General features: G+C 46.2%; 1 long non-coding RNA gene across 1 annotated transcript; it reads right to left on the reverse strand.

The window, feature by feature from the left end:
• Positions 1–254: 254 nt before the first annotated feature.
• LOC146857165 (uncharacterized) lies at positions 255–9051 on the reverse strand. The gene is made up of 3 exons (XR_014979542.1): positions 8886–9051; positions 3239–3298; positions 255–509 (listed from the first exon to the last, which is right to left on the reverse strand). It is a non-coding gene; the product is annotated as an uncharacterized LOC146857165 (long non-coding RNA).
• Positions 9052–17808: the final 8757 nt, after the last annotated feature.

Here is a 17808-nt window from a genome sequence, read left to right on the forward strand (position 1 = left end):
CACAAATTAATGAATGAACAGAATACTTCAGAGCAGCGTTTCTTAATCTGTGGTGTCTATGACGCCTGCTCAGGATGTCCACAACTGCTTAGAAAATAAACTAATGTTAACTATTAATAAAGTGTTATATAAATAAAAAAGAAACATGCACAATTAATACTTTTAAAATGTTTTGTATATATCAAGGAATTTTAATCGGAGGCTAAAAATTAAGTTGATATCCTCAGATTGATTTGTGGAAGCAGTGCATGTGCATAAAACAGAATATAGTATGGGTGGCCTTAATTGCATTTAGGAAAACTCCAACCTTCCCATTAAAAATTTAAAAAAAATTGTGAATGAAGTAAAATATTTCAGCATTTGTGTATTTGTTTGCTGAATGCTTACTTCTGTATTTGTGTGTATTGTTTTGATTATTGACATTGCTTAGGCCAAGGTCCCCTGCTTCCAGTAAGGACTCAGTGGGTGCTCCGGATTCCAATAATGCTTCGATGAGGGTCCACAGATTCCTGTAATGATAAAGTGGGTGTTCGCAGAAGTCAAAAGGTTAATTACAAATGCTTAAGAAAGTTGAGCAATATTAAAGATTAAAAGGAAATAAAGTAAGTAAAAACAAGAGAAAGAAAGAATAGGAATGAGAACAAGTGTGAAAAAAGACAAGGAAGAAGGAAAGAGGAGGAAAGACCAAACGAAATGAAAGAGAATAAGAGAAAGAAAGGCAATAAAGTATGAAAGGCAGGACAAGAGAATGAAAAGAAAGAAAGTGAGGCAGACATAAAAGAAGGGCTGCACAAAAAAAGGGGAGACCGAATGCAGGAGATGAGAGAAGGAATGAAGGAGAGAAAGCAACAAACAACCACAAAAAGGATTGCAGAAAAAACAAAGAATAAATACTAGAAAAGAGGAGAAGAAAAATAGAAACTAGAGTACGAAAGAGATGGCAAGAAGGAGGCTGAAAGAAGGAAAATCAATAGAACAATAGAAAGGAAAGCAAAAAAGAAAAACATATGAAAGAGAAAGAAGGAAAGAAACAGAAAGACAAAAATGTAAAGGCAGTTTAAAAAAAGCCGTTTTGTGTGTAGTCTAATAACGCTCCTAACATTGACTTTTATTAAATAAATATCTTTTTATCTAAGATGTCTATTGATTGCCAGGCATCTTTCCAGGCAGCAGCAATACATTGTTTATTTATCAAAGAGGCAGGGGTGGCTCCTCCGTTATGGTGGTGGAGCATTGCTCCCCTGCTGGAAGCGAGCAAAGGCAAAGTACCAAAATAAAATGATAATAACATTTTTTTATTATCATTTTATTTTAAGCCCTGCAGGCTGCGAGGGAGGGGTGTGGCCTCCCAGCCAGACACTGCCAAGGAGGATGGGGGAGGATGGGCACTGCCAAGGAATATATGACGTTACAAGGCAAACAATTACAATGCATGCTTTTACAACGTAGTTTTTACATCGCAACTACCATTACGTCGCATGTTTTTACAATGCATGCCTTTACAACGTGATTTTAAGAACTACCATTACAACTCATTCCATTACAATGCATACCATTACAACGCATACCATTACAAAGCATAATACTATTAGTGCAACAGTAGGGTAAATGTTTTATAGTGTAGGAGTAAAAATTACTATTCCCACTCTAGTGAGTGCAACAGTAGGGAAAGTTTTGGATAGTGTAGGGGTAAAAATTACTATTCCGACTCCAGTGAGTGCAACAGTAGGGAAAGTTTTGGATAGTGTAGGGGTAAAAATTATTATTCCCACTCCAGTGAGTGCAACAGTAGGGAAAGTGTTGGATAGTGTAGGGGTAAAAATTACTATTCCCACTCCACTATGTGCAACAGTAGGGAAAGTGTTGGATAGTGTAGGGGTAAAAATTACTATTCCCACTCCAGTGAGAGCAACAGTAGGGACAGTGTTGGATAGTGTAGGGGTAAAAATAACTGGTCCCACTTCAGTGAGTGCAACAGTAGGGAAGGTGTTGGATAGTGTAGGGGTAAACATTACTATTCCCATCTACCGTAAAACCCATACCCACCCTAAAACTTACAAATCTCCATTACTTATCGTATAATGCATTGTAATGGAATGCGTTGTAATGGTATGCGTTGTAATGGCATGCGTTGTAGTGACATGCGTTGTAATGACTGCGTTGTAATGGCATGCGATATAAAGGCAGTTGCATTGTAACAGCTGCGTAGTAAAAGCAGTGCGATGTAATGACTACATTGTAATGGAAGTTTCCCACTTCCAAGTGCTCATGACTGTTTGGCCGGCCCTCTGGGGCCGGCCAAACCGTCATGCTCACTTAGCCTTTCTCCACCTAGCTGCGTTGTACAGATGGGTGGACAAACCAACACAGGTTCCCACTCCATGTCTGAGCGCCGAACCAAGGTGCTCAGACTATTCCCATCACTGCTCACATGCTGGTAATAGCATTCCCAGCATGTGAAAAGCGATGGAATTGGGGGCTGGGAGCCTGCACAGCGTGCAGCAGGCTCCTGGCAAGGATGCAAGGATCTGGAGCAAGACGGCGAACTTCAGAGCAGGTAAGCTTTTATTTATTTATACTTGTTTGTTTGTTTTTTGTGTTTACCTCCCCTCGCCTCACCACTTCGTACTACGAGTGGCCGCTACTACAAACAGGTGTGCTGTATGTTGTCCCTATACTGTCAAATTCCCTGGCCTTGTAGAAGTTGCACTGTTTCAAAGTGCCTAATAAGTAAGTAAGCAGTTTAACAGACATGCAAGCTACTCCAACATAATCTGGGAGCTACTAGTAGTTGGAGGTCGACCTGTTGGAAACCCCTGTCCTAAACCATGTCCTGTTAAACCCTAGACGTTATCACACAGGATGCCTGCTACCACCTATAGACTCCAGAATGCTGCCACTCTGTGGAAGGATGAACTTATCTATTTTCACCTTCCTTCGCTAGGATGGGTAATGAAACTTGCTTCAGGGAAATAAAGAAATCAAAGTCAGCAGAAAGCATAAAGGTGAGAAAGACTAGAGAAAGACAGGAAGGGAGAGAGAAGAAAGACTACCTGAATAAAAAGGGAAGAAAGACTATAGAGAACTAGGAAGGGAGAAAATAGACTAACAAAGAAAGACAGAAGACAATCGTGTTATAAAAAGGGAGGAAGGAATAATTTGTTTTGGGCGGATAAGAGGAGTGAGTTGTGGAATGCAGAGCAGCGACTGTAGCCACAACACAACTGAAGAGACCAACCTTGTGATTAACTGTGAGGAATCTGCGAATCCTTGTCCAATCCAGAAGTAGTTGAGAGCTCTAGGAGAGAGGAAACGGAGGAAACTTGGAGTGAGGGGGGGTTGAGCCCCTTGTCCACTGCAGAGACCTGATAACCCGTCATAATGCAGGACAACAGTGGTTGACCAGGTTGAAGTTGGGCATAGGGACCACCAATAGTATATGGGAGGGACGAAGGGTGGGTTATTTAGGTATAAGAAAACCCCAGGCTGGGACCAAGAATAGGACCCACCCACCCCGCCAAAGCATCTAGGAAAGGAAGGATGATAGAGCACCTTAAGAACTGAAGCTAGAAGGAGAAATATGCACAAATAAGAAAAGGAAAATGATGTAGACATCATTTTAAGCAGAATGTTTTTTTTTGTTTTGACCCACTCAAGAGGAAGAGGAAATTCACCAAAAGGAGACAGGCCTTGTGGCTAACTTTGCAGTCATGGCAAACACAATAAGATGATGGATGGAGTGCTGAAACTTTTCAACCACCCAACCCCAGTCAAGAGTTCTGGGTTTAATACATTGTTCTTTTGCTTACTTCGCCACCCCAGTTTTGACCCAGCCATATCCAAATCAGTCTTGATCCTGATTCCCAAGGGAACAGTCCATCCAAACTGCCAGGCCAGGTCCTCCCTGGACCGGAAACTAGCATCCTAAGACTGGTTTCTGGGTATCACCCCTCATCAGCCAGGCTAGCTTGAATCCAGTGGCACAGCGAGCAAGGGACTCACGTCAGGGCATACCCTTGTAATCACTATTTGAAATTACATGGTCTGGCTCCATACAACCTCAGTAGAACAGAGATGTGGCAGAAGGTAACAGACTCTGTCAATCCATTAGGGGAGGAGGTATGCACCGTAAGGTCAATACATTTGGCAGAGTAAATAGGTTTTGCCTTTAGAAACCATCAGCTGACAGTTTGGATTTGCCAATGCTTGTTGCCAAATAAAAACCAAACAACAAGCATTGGCATAGCCAATAGGTCAGTTGTTTTAATAGAGAAAGTGCTTATTACTTGATTGGCAGCTTTATCTGCTACTGTATCACGTTGTATTGAAGGACGAGTCAGTGAATGCAGGTATTGAGGTGGTATGGGAATTGGTGTTGGGTTTGTGGGAATACTTAATGCAGGTGGATTGACGTGTGAAGGTAGGTGGAACAGCTACGAATGCATAGACAAAACATGCATGTTCAGGTATAAAATACTTGGGATCCAGAAACACATATTGCCATGCAAACCATACATTTAAGCACACCACACAGTGGCATACGTCTGTGCATACATTCGCACAGTGGGCAAAGGATTCTAAATTAAACAACTTCAGTATGCAGTACCAATAGGCAATAGTCTGGATTTGGGCTTGGAAAGAGAACAAAGTACAATCAAAGGCTGCAATGCTAGCTTTTGTAAGAGAACTTCCTTACAGGTGCTGCCACACACAGATCGTGTGTTCCGAAAAACTAATTCTAGGTAACCTTCTGTGGCACCAACCAACCCTTAATATCTATAAAAGAAACAAGGGTGAACTGGTTGATAATAATTTGATTGACAGATTAATGAATCCTGAGAATAAAGAAAGGTATCATTTTTAAAATATTTAAAAGAAGTATTAATCATTAATTTTCATGGCCGTCGTCCCAGTGTATGACCAGTGGTTAATTTGTAAAAAAGATAAGTGCCAGGGCTCTCGTCAGGAGGCAGCTTACCAGCCTATTTCTCCTGCTTGCACCGCCTAAAACAGAACCAACTATTGATCACGAAAGTAAGGAGAGGGTGCGGCGTAATGGCCAGAGCTGCCATGTTCGGAACTGGGTAAACAGGTTCGAGTCTCGGCGTCGACTCAACACCCTCTGATTCTGGGAAGATCACTTAACCTCCCCGTAAATGAACGTGTCCTAAACTGGCACTCATGAAAAGCACTGGTGTTGGTGATTAAGTTGGTGCTAGCACCGGAAACCACCAGCTCAAATTAAGCACCGTGAAGGACAGATCTAACATCCATAGGAAAGAGATGAGGTGAATGTAATTAAGAGCTCATTTATTGTACACCCTTCATGTATATATCTAAAGGGTCTGATTATTTCAGGCAACGGAGAAGGCCCACTGAAGATGGACACCATGCAGCTGGTGTTTGAGAGAATATTCATGAGAAGCAACGTTTATGTGTAATACAATTGAGAAATATTAAAGTTATTACAATCACTTACTGCTTTAATCCATCCTCAAAAAATGTGTTTTGTAATAAGTAATCATACATCTGAAATTAATGCAGTGTTCTGGAATGGTCAATTCTTAAAAATGACTTTCGTTTTTTAGGTCTTGCATAGGCAGCGCATGCGCTGCATGCACTGTCTTGAAGACATGTAGGGCCATATGTAGAAAGCAAAATTGCGATCGCAAAACGCCGAAATTCGCCGAATTTCGGCGTTTGCGATCGCAATTTTGCTAAGTGGGATGTAGGAAGGAAAATCTGCATGCAAAATAAGGAATCGCAAAATTTGCGATTCCTTATTTTGCAAATGCATTTAAGGAATCCCAAATAGCGATTCCTTAAATGCAATGTAGAAAGCACCCAAGTTGTGCTATTTTGGCTTAAGGAATCGCAAATTACCACCAACTTCAGGTAGATGGTAATTTGCGATTTCTTTCAATAATGCAGTTTTTTGCATTATTCAAAGTGCCATGTGGCACACATACATGCCCTTAGGGCATGTATGTGCGCCACATGTGCACCCATGCTCATTACAGGGGTGCAAAAGGGTGTCATGTTGACACCCTTGCACCCTTGAAAAAGCAATTATGTTTGCTGACGATACCCTCCTTCTCTCCAAGTCACCTATGGGAATCCAGCGTATTCTGGATGGTTTTGGGGACTTCTGTAGAGAGCATGGATTGGAAATTAACACCACAAAGACCAAATTTATGGCCTTCAATCCGCCACCCAGGTTTCACCGTATTCCTCGCATTGGGGAAAATGTACTAGACCGAGTGAGCACGTTTGAATATCTTGGTGTCACACTCAATGAGGAATTGGGGTGGGGTCAACATCAGGAGAAAACAAGGCTGAAGCTGGCGCAACATATCGGAGGAATACTAGCATTGGTGGGGAAGAATAGGTCAACCCTTAAACCCATAGGCCCTCCTCTTCATATTTATAGAGTCCAAGCAAGAGGAGTAGTTACCTATGGGAGTGAACTATGGGGTCATAAAATCCTGGATAGTCTGACAAAGGAGGAGAATAGATTCCTTAGGTGTCTAGCAGCCCTTCCTCCGAGTACACCGCTAGTGCCCCTACGACTTGACTTAGGCATTAGACCATTGGAGGAAGAGTTGGCACTTCGTCCTGTGATCTACTGGCGCAGATTATGGACAGTGCCTGAATTGATTCACTATAGACAGGGTCTCCAGGAAGTTCTCAGCTTCCCAAACTCGGGGAATATTCCTTGGCTTAAATTCATAAGGAATAGTTTGATGAGCCTAGGATTAGATGCACTATGGAATGATCCTGGAAATGTGTGTCCCAAATTTTCTAAAAAGGCTCTAACCAAGGTGTATCATGATTCTAAGGCTCCTTTACTTCGACCCTCCAAATCTTTAGGGTCCCTAACAAACCAATTCCTTCTCATGAAGAGCACATACACTTTCGAATCGGCCTTGGATAATGTTTACCCCGTAATAATTAGGAAGCTCTACCTACAATGGAGGCACGGGTCTTTGCCAATCCGCGCTTTCACTAGCTCCTGGTCCCTGTCGACATCCAGTATTTGCCCGGCATGCAGAGCAAGTGAGGAGACTGAGCTGCATTTTATATTTTTTTGCACAGGCTATACTGAGCTCCGCAGAAAGTGGATCATTCCGATTTGTAGGAACATGGGCTTTGTAAGGTGTCACCAAGCCTTTAGAATTCTCAAGAGCGAAACGGCCGCACACATTGTCTTTGCAGTGGCAAAATTCTTGGGGGCTTTCTGGCACAAACGGAAAAAATACCTAAAAATGTCAACCTGATTTATGTATGTAATTAGTATGTATTGGCTGGCTGGATGCATTATTTTTAAAGATTTTATCCATTGTTGTCAATGTTTTATACTGTTTTTATGTGCTTTTATGGATTATTCCGAAATAAAGTTTTCTTGAACTTGAGAACTTGAGCATTCTCAATTTGCGATTCTGTAATTGAGAATCGCTAATTGAGAATGTCTTCCTATTCATTCCTATGGGCCTTTTAGCCCATAGGAATGAATGGCAAGGTATTCCTTATTTGCGATTCTCAATTAGAGAATCGCAAATAAGGAATAGGTGGGATTCGCAAACAAAATTGCTAATCCTACCTACATAGCGTTTTGCTATTCTCTAATTGCGATTCCCTAAAAATTGCAATTAGAGAATCGCAAAACACAGCCTACCTACATATGGCCCGTAGTATCTAGATATGGGTTTCAAAAAGCACCCATTTTTTTCATTGGTTCCTCTTACTGTCCTTTAGAAATGCTAGCTTATCATTGGCGAATAAACTTAGTAGTCCCTACTTCTGCTCTGCCCTGGAGACTGACCCTGCTACATGAATCCTTTCACTCTGGGTCATATGTTTTCTTTCTGTGCACTACTTTGTCTTTTGCTCTGTCCTTGCTGCTGCTCCCAGTTCACTTAATCTCCCTGCCCTTCCCAGAACAATACCTCCCCCACCACACAGCTTGTTTGTATTCAGAACAGCGCTGCTCTTCAGTCCCTCTCATGGGCTGCAGCTGCCTCCTCTTCCCTACACCTCCCCAACCCATTTAAGACGCTGGGGAGGAAGCTGGAATTTTTTTAATCAATTACTGGCTTGTTTTTGTTGGAGTTTTTATACAACGCAAACACAACCCGTTAGGCCCCCTCCCTCACCTCCCGGCCCATTTTCCAGGACACAAGGACTGGACGGATTCTCTGCCCAACTAAAACCTAGAACCCCGCACCCAGATCTGCACTCTGAGAGCAGCAGCGCTGTGGTTCAGTGCCTTTAGGACTGACAAACACCGGTTGCTCAAAGGTCACTGGTCTCACCCCTTCCCTTCACACACATGCTGTGAGATAGTGGGGTACAGACACTCATGCAAAACCGTAAGCTGTATGTGATGCGATTGACAGTGCTGTGGAGAGGGGCTGAGCTCCACCAGCCTGATGCACCAGTGGCCAGTGTTATGCGGTGAAGTTGGTAAAGAATGCCACACAAGTGTTTCCTGCCTCTTACTCACTGAACTTTGAATGTGCTGCGTACATTTAACATTTGCACTCGAGCACATTTGCAAATAGATCGATCTGAGTATGTTGGCCCCCGGGGGAAGTGAGGGTCGCAGGCCAGTCTTCCCCCGGGGTGCTTCGTCCAGGGACTGGAAGGAAAGGGCAGGAAAAGGGATAGGTAGGGGAAGATGAGGGTTCTAGGTAGCCTATACAGGTGTCAGAAAAGGAGAATCGGCCTCTTCCTGACACCGAACACCACTGGGGAGGAGCTGTTGTCTGGGGGATTAAAGTTTGTCAAGTTAGTTAGTGCAGCAGAGCGGGGTGGGGGTTTGCGTTAACACCGGGCTTTCAATTTGGGATTGTTTCGCCAGTGCGCAGCAGCACCGGGAGGCTTACCTTCATCATGGCTGGAACTGTGGCCGGGAGGCCTGGGTCGGACAACGACATGGTCCGGGCACCCCTGATTGCCCTTGGGGAGGCGGGCAGGGCTGATTTGCTCTGACCAGGCGTTCTGGATCAGGCCTGGGTCGGAATGCAACGCCCGCTGCGTATCGCGTGGGGCGGAGTGCAGTGGCGGCATATCTACCTGAGCCGCCTTGCCAAGAAGGAGCTGTTACGGGCCGAGGGCGGGGTCCCAAAAAAGGGACTGGAGGAGCGAAGCGCTGGGGCAGGAGGAAAAGCCTTCCCGCACGGCTCCAGTCTCAGGTGCCTGGAGACGACTGCCAGGGGGCAGGACTTGCTTTTGAGGAGCAGGTGCTGCCAGCGGACGAGCAGGCCGATCTGATAGCGGGTGAGGAGGCGGCAGGTGAGCCTCCTGCTGATGTGCTTGGGCCAATTGATCTACTGGCTCAGCCACAGAGGACAGCGTAGGCACATGCACAGGCGGGTGGGCGTGAGCCTCCTGGGCCAGCCAGCAAAAAACTCAAGGAGGCACAGGCTGGGCCCAGCGGGCTAAGTACCGGGGAGGAGGGTGCCCTCATGAGCGGCTGGGATGCTGGGATGGCTTTAACGCGTGGGTGGGGGGGAGCGGGTTGGGGGGTGGGAGGAGGCTCTGACTTGGATTTAGAGGCAAAGATAAGGGAACAGCGCCTCCTTATCCAGCAGACTGAAGAAAGGTGGGCTGGTTTGTGTGCAGACAGTGAGAGGGCCAATGCGTATGCACAGTAGAGGGCAGCCGCCCTGGTGTTGGGTTTCCAGTCAGTTGGGCCCGCGGTGGGTGGGGTTCCCAAAAAGGGGACATCTGCCAGCAGAGGGGGCGGGCCTCCTGGATGGAGGGCGGGGAGATAGAGGGGAACCCCTCTATCTGAGAGGGTTTAAGCCCGCACGCTAGGCTAGGGATTAGGGGTGCCCTCCAAGACGAGGCAATGGGTCTGGGTACCAGAGGAGCAGGTTACTGAGGGATGCTCAGGGACAGCCTGGTAATAGCATTCCCAGCATGTGAAAAGCGATGGAATTGGGGGCTGGGAGCCTGCACAGCGTGCAGCAGGCTCCTGGCAAGGATGCAAGGATCTGGAGCAAGACGGCGAACTTCAGAGCAGGTAAGCTTTTATTTATTTATACTTGTTTGTTTGTTTTTTGTGTTTACCTCCCCTCGCCTCACCACTTCGTACTACGAGTGGCCGCTACTACAAACAGGTGTGCTGTATGTTGTCCCTATACTGTCAAATTCCCTGGCCTTGTAGAAGTTGCACTGTTTCAAAGTGCCTAATAAGTAAGTAAGCAGTTTAACAGACATGCAAGCTACTCCAACATAATCTGGGAGCTACTAGTAGTTGGAGGTCGACCTGTTGGAAACCCCTGTCCTAAACCATGTCCTGTTAAACCCTAGACGTTATCACACAGGATGCCTGCTACCACCTATAGACTCCAGAATGCTGCCACTCTGTGGAAGGATGAACTTATCTATTTTCACCTTCCTTCGCTAGGATGGGTAATGAAACTTGCTTCAGGGAAATAAAGAAATCAAAGTCAGCAGAAAGCATAAAGGTGAGAAAGACTAGAGAAAGACAGGAAGGGAGAGAGAAGAAAGACTACCTGAATAAAAAGGGAAGAAAGACTATAGAGAACTAGGAAGGGAGAAAATAGACTAACAAAGAAAGACAGAAGACAATCGTGTTATAAAAAGGGAGGAAGGAATAATTTGTTTTGGGCGGATAAGAGGAGTGAGTTGTGGAATGCAGAGCAGCGACTGTAGCCACAACACAACTGAAGAGACCAACCTTGTGATTAACTGTGAGGAATCTGCGAATCCTTGTCCAATCCAGAAGTAGTTGAGAGCTCTAGGAGAGAGGAAACGGAGGAAACTTGGAGTGAGGGGGGGTTGAGCCCCTTGTCCACTGCAGAGACCTGATAACCCGTCATAATGCAGGACAACAGTGGTTGACCAGGTTGAAGTTGGGCATAGGGACCACCAATAGTATATGGGAGGGACGAAGGGTGGGTTATTTAGGTATAAGAAAACCCCAGGCTGGGACCAAGAATAGGACCCACCCACCCCGCCAAAGCATCTAGGAAAGGAAGGATGATAGAGCACCTTAAGAACTGAAGCTAGAAGGAGAAATATGCACAAATAAGAAAAGGAAAATGATGTAGACATCATTTTAAGCAGAATGTTTTTTTTTGTTTTGACCCACTCAAGAGGAAGAGGAAATTCACCAAAAGGAGACAGGCCTTGTGGCTAACTTTGCAGTCATGGCAAACACAATAAGATGATGGATGGAGTGCTGAAACTTTTCAACCACCCAACCCCAGTCAAGAGTTCTGGGTTTAATACATTGTTCTTTTGCTTACTTCGCCACCCCAGTTTTGACCCAGCCATATCCAAATCAGTCTTGATCCTGATTCCCAAGGGAACAGTCCATCCAAACTGCCAGGCCAGGTCCTCCCTGGACCGGAAACTAGCATCCTAAGACTGGTTTCTGGGTATCACCCCTCATCAGCCAGGCTAGCTTGAATCCAGTGGCACAGCGAGCAAGGGACTCACGTCAGGGCATACCCTTGTAATCACTATTTGAAATTACATGGTCTGGCTCCATACAACCTCAGTAGAACAGAGATGTGGCAGAAGGTAACAGACTCTGTCAATCCATTAGGGGAGGAGGTATGCACCGTAAGGTCAATACATTTGGCAGAGTAAATAGGTTTTGCCTTTAGAAACCATCAGCTGACAGTTTGGATTTGCCAATGCTTGTTGCCAAATAAAAACCAAACAACAAGCATTGGCATAGCCAATAGGTCAGTTGTTTTAATAGAGAAAGTGCTTATTACTTGATTGGCAGCTTTATCTGCTACTGTATCACGTTGTATTGAAGGACGAGTCAGTGAATGCAGGTATTGAGGTGGTATGGGAATTGGTGTTGGGTTTGTGGGAATACTTAATGCAGGTGGATTGACGTGTGAAGGTAGGTGGAACAGCTACGAATGCATAGACAAAACATGCATGTTCAGGTATAAAATACTTGGGATCCAGAAACACATATTGCCATGCAAACCATACATTTAAGCACACCACACAGTGGCATACGTCTGTGCATACATTCGCACAGTGGGCAAAGGATTCTAAATTAAACAACTTCAGTATGCAGTACCAATAGGCAATAGTCTGGATTTGGGCTTGGAAAGAGAACAAAGTACAATCAAAGGCTGCAATGCTAGCTTTTGTAAGAGAACTTCCTTACAGGTGCTGCCACACACAGATCGTGTGTTCCGAAAAACTAATTCTAGGTAACCTTCTGTGGCACCAACCAACCCTTAATATCTATAAAAGAAACAAGGGTGAACTGGTTGATAATAATTTGATTGACAGATTAATGAATCCTGAGAATAAAGAAAGGTATCATTTTTAAAATATTTAAAAGAAGTATTAATCATTAATTTTCATGGCCGTCGTCCCAGTGTATGACCAGTGGTTAATTTGTAAAAAAGATAAGTGCCAGGGCTCTCGTCAGGAGGCAGCTTACCAGCCTATTTCTCCTGCTTGCACCGCCTAAAACAGAACCAACTATTGATCACGAAAGTAAGGAGAGGGTGCGGCGTAATGGCCAGAGCTGCCATGTTCGGAACTGGGTAAACAGGTTCGAGTCTCGGCGTCGACTCAACACCCTCTGATTCTGGGAAGATCACTTAACCTCCCCGTAAATGAACGTGTCCTAAACTGGCACTCATGAAAAGCACTGGTGTTGGTGATTAAGTTGGTGCTAGCACCGGAAACCACCAGCTCAAATTAAGCACCGTGAAGGACAGATCTAACATCCATAGGAAAGAGATGAGGTGAATGTAATTAAGAGCTCATTTATTGTACACCCTTCATGTATATATCTAAAGGGTCTGATTATTTCAGGCAACGGAGAAGGCCCACTGAAGATGGACACCATGCAGCTGGTGTTTGAGAGAATATTCATGAGAAGCAACGTTTATGTGTAATACAATTGAGAAATATTAAAGTTATTACAATCACTTACTGCTTTAATCCATCCTCAAAAAATGTGTTTTGTAATAAGTAATCATACATCTGAAATTAATGCAGTGTTCTGGAATGGTCAATTCTTAAAAATGACTTTCGTTTTTTAGGTCTTGCATAGGCAGCGCATGCGCTGCATGCACTGTCTTGAAGACATGTAGGGCCATATGTAGAAAGCAAAATTGCGATCGCAAAACGCCGAAATTCGCCGAATTTCGGCGTTTGCGATCGCAATTTTGCTAAGTGGGATGTAGGAAGGAAAATCTGCATGCAAAATAAGGAATCGCAAAATTTGCGATTCCTTATTTTGCAAATGCATTTAAGGAATCCCAAATAGCGATTCCTTAAATGCAATGTAGAAAGCACCCAAGTTGTGCTATTTTGGCTTAAGGAATCGCAAATTACCACCAACTTCAGGTAGATGGTAATTTGCGATTTCTTTCAATAATGCAGTTTTTTGCATTATTCAAAGTGCCATGTGGCACACATACATGCCCTTAGGGCATGTATGTGCGCCACATGTGCACCCATGCTCATTACAGGGGTGCAAAAGGGTGTCATGTTGACACCCTTGCACCCTTGAAAAAGCAATTATGTTTGCTGACGATACCCTCCTTCTCTCCAAGTCACCTATGGGAATCCAGCGTATTCTGGATGGTTTTGGGGACTTCTGTAGAGAGCATGGATTGGAAATTAACACCACAAAGACCAAATTTATGGCCTTCAATCCGCCACCCAGGTTTCACCGTATTCCTCGCATTGGGGAAAATGTACTAGACCGAGTGAGCACGTTTGAATATCTTGGTGTCACACTCAATGAGGAATTGGGGTGGGGTCAACATCAGGAGAAAACAAGGCTGAAGCTGGCGCAACATATCGGAGGAATACTAGCATTGGTGGGGAAGAATAGGTCAACCCTTAAACCCATAGGCCCTCCTCTTCATATTTATAGAGTCCAAGCAAGAGGAGTAGTTACCTATGGGAGTGAACTATGGGGTCATAAAATCCTGGATAGTCTGACAAAGGAGGAGAATAGATTCCTTAGGTGTCTAGCAGCCCTTCCTCCGAGTACACCGCTAGTGCCCCTACGACTTGACTTAGGCATTAGACCATTGGAGGAAGAGTTGGCACTTCGTCCTGTGATCTACTGGCGCAGATTATGGACAGTGCCTGAATTGATTCACTATAGACAGGGTCTCCAGGAAGTTCTCAGCTTCCCAAACTCGGGGAATATTCCTTGGCTTAAATTCATAAGGAATAGTTTGATGAGCCTAGGATTAGATGCACTATGGAATGATCCTGGAAATGTGTGTCCCAAATTTTCTAAAAAGGCTCTAACCAAGGTGTATCATGATTCTAAGGCTCCTTTACTTCGACCCTCCAAATCTTTAGGGTCCCTAACAAACCAATTCCTTCTCATGAAGAGCACATACACTTTCGAATCGGCCTTGGATAATGTTTACCCCGTAATAATTAGGAAGCTCTACCTACAATGGAGGCACGGGTCTTTGCCAATCCGCGCTTTCACTAGCTCCTGGTCCCTGTCGACATCCAGTATTTGCCCGGCATGCAGAGCAAGTGAGGAGACTGAGCTGCATTTTATATTTTTTTGCACAGGCTATACTGAGCTCCGCAGAAAGTGGATCATTCCGATTTGTAGGAACATGGGCTTTGTAAGGTGTCACCAAGCCTTTAGAATTCTCAAGAGCGAAACGGCCGCACACATTGTCTTTGCAGTGGCAAAATTCTTGGGGGCTTTCTGGCACAAACGGAAAAAATACCTAAAAATGTCAACCTGATTTATGTATGTAATTAGTATGTATTGGCTGGCTGGATGCATTATTTTTAAAGATTTTATCCATTGTTGTCAATGTTTTATACTGTTTTTATGTGCTTTTATGGATTATTCCGAAATAAAGTTTTCTTGAACTTGAGAACTTGAGCATTCTCAATTTGCGATTCTGTAATTGAGAATCGCTAATTGAGAATGTCTTCCTATTCATTCCTATGGGCCTTTTAGCCCATAGGAATGAATGGCAAGGTATTCCTTATTTGCGATTCTCAATTAGAGAATCGCAAATAAGGAATAGGTGGGATTCGCAAACAAAATTGCTAATCCTACCTACATAGCGTTTTGCTATTCTCTAATTGCGATTCCCTAAAAATTGCAATTAGAGAATCGCAAAACACAGCCTACCTACATATGGCCCGTAGTATCTAGATATGGGTTTCAAAAAGCACCCATTTTTTTCATTGGTTCCTCTTACTGTCCTTTAGAAATGCTAGCTTATCATTGGCGAATAAACTTAGTAGTCCCTACTTCTGCTCTGCCCTGGAGACTGACCCTGCTACATGAATCCTTTCACTCTGGGTCATATGTTTTCTTTCTGTGCACTACTTTGTCTTTTGCTCTGTCCTTGCTGCTGCTCCCAGTTCACTTAATCTCCCTGCCCTTCCCAGAACAATACCTCCCCCACCACACAGCTTGTTTGTATTCAGAACAGCGCTGCTCTTCAGTCCCTCTCATGGGCTGCAGCTGCCTCCTCTTCCCTACACCTCCCCAACCTATTTAAGACGCTGGGGAGGAAGCTGGAATTTTTTTAATCAATTACTGGCTTGTTTTTGTTGGAGTTTTTATACAACGCAAACACAACCCGTTAGGCCCCCTCCCTCACCTCCCGGCCCATTTTCCAGGACACAAGGACTGGACGGATTCTCTGCCCAACTAAAACCTAGAACCCCGCACCCAGATCTGCACTCTGAGAGCAGCAGCGCTGTGGTTCAGTGCCTTTAGGACTGACAAACACCGGTTGCTCAAAGGTCACTGGTCTCACCCCTTCCCTTCACACACATGCTGTGAGATAGTGGGGTACAGACACTCATGCAAAACCGTAAGCTGTATGTGATGCGATTGACAGTGCTGTGGAGAGGGGCTGAGCTCCACCAGCCTGATGCACCAGTGGCCAGTGTTATGCGGTGAAGTTGGTAAAGAATGCCACACAAGTGTTTCCTGCCTCTTACTCACTGAACTTTGAATGTGCTGCGTACATTTAACATTTGCACTCGAGCACATTTGCAAATAGATCGATCTGAGTATGTTGGCCCCCGGGGGAAGTGAGGGTCGCAGGCCAGTCTTCCCCCGGGGTGCTTCGTCCAGGGACTGGAAGGAAAGGGCAGGAAAAGGGATAGGTAGGGGAAGATGAGGGTTCTAGGTAGCCTATACAGGTGTCAGAAAAGGAGAATCGGCCTCTTCCTGACACCGAACACCACTGGGGAGGAGCTGTTGTCTGGGGGATTAAAGTTTGTCAAGTTAGTTAGTGCAGCAGAGCGGGGTGGGGGTTTGCGTTAACACCGGGCTTTCAATTTGGGATTGTTTCGCCAGTGCGCAGCAGCACCGGGAGGCTTACCTTCATCATGGCTGGAACTGTGGCCGGGAGGCCTGGGTCGGACAACGACATGGTCCGGGCACCCCTGATTGCCCTTGGGGAGGCGGGCAGGGCTGATTTGCTCTGACCAGGCGTTCTGGATCAGGCCTGGGTCGGAATGCAACGCCCGCTGCGTATCGCGTGGGGCGGAGTGCAGTGGCGGCATATCTACCTGAGCCGCCTTGCCAAGAAGGAGCTGTTACGGGCCGAGGGCGGGGTCCCAAAAAAGGGACTGGAGGAGCGAAGCGCTGGGGCAGGAGGAAAAGCCTTCCCGCACGGCTCCAGTCTCAGGTGCCTGGAGACGACTGCCAGGGGGCAGGACTTGCTTTTGAGGAGCAGGTGCTGCCAGCGGACGAGCAGGCCGATCTGATAGCGGGTGAGGAGGCGGCAGGTGAGCCTCCTGCTGATGTGCTTGGGCCAATTGATCTACTGGCTCAGCCACAGAGAACAGCGTAGGCACATGCACAGGCGGGTGGGCGTGAGCCTCCTGGGCCAGCCAGCAAAAAACTCAAGGAGGCACAGGCTGGGCCCAGCGGGCTAAGTACCGGGGAGGAGGGTGCCCTCATGAGCGGCTGGGATGCTGGGATGGCTTTAACGCGTGGGTGGGGGGGAGCGGGTTGGGGGGTGGGAGGAGGCTCTGACTTGGATTTAGAGGCAAAGATAAGGGAACAGCGCCTCCTTATCCAGCAGACTGAAGAAAGGTGGGCTGGTTTGTGTGCAGACAGTGAGAGGGCCAATGCGTATGCACAGTAGAGGGCAGCCGCCCTGGTGTTGGGTTTCCAGTCAGTTGGGCCCGCGGTGGGTGGGGTTCCCAAAAAGGGGACATCTGCCAGCAGAGGGGGCGGGCCTCCTGGATGGAGGGCGGGGAGATAGAGGGGAACCCCTCTATCTGAGAGGGTTTAAGCCCGCACGCTAGGCTAGGGATTAGGGGTGCCCTCCAAGACGAGGCAATGGGTCTGGGTACCAGAGGAGCAGGTTACTGAGGGATGCTCAGGGACAGCCACGATGGCTGGTAGGCCTGGTGGTGTTCGGGCCCCTCAGGTTGGAGCAGCCTGGCGGGGGTGGGGGAGCAAAACCGGCAGGAGGGGCCAGTAGTAAGGAGGCGACGCCAGCGGGACGCGTCCCCGGACGCTGGCCCGAAGCATTAGGGGGGTCCACGGCGGCCTGCCCTCTATGACGGGCATGCGCACAGGGAGCTGCGGTCAAGGTTTTTCCCGGGAGAACGGAGTTGGTGGTGCAAGCCAGTACGAATGTGCTGACAGAGAAGGTGTGTGAGGAGCTGGTAGGGGATGCATAATTGATGCTGGACTTTGAGGCTGAGAGTGATGAATGGGAAGAGGGTGAGTTGCAGGACGAGGAGGAAGAGGCAGCGGGGAGATCCGGGAGGACAACCAGAGAAATTGTTTTTTTGCAGGGGGAACCGGCAGACACAGGA

The sequence above is a fragment of the Triturus cristatus genome, chromosome 3_2 (assembly GCF_964204655.1).
Source record: "Triturus cristatus chromosome 3_2, aTriCri1.1, whole genome shotgun sequence".
NCBI lineage: Eukaryota > Metazoa > Chordata > Amphibia > Caudata > Salamandridae > Triturus > Triturus cristatus.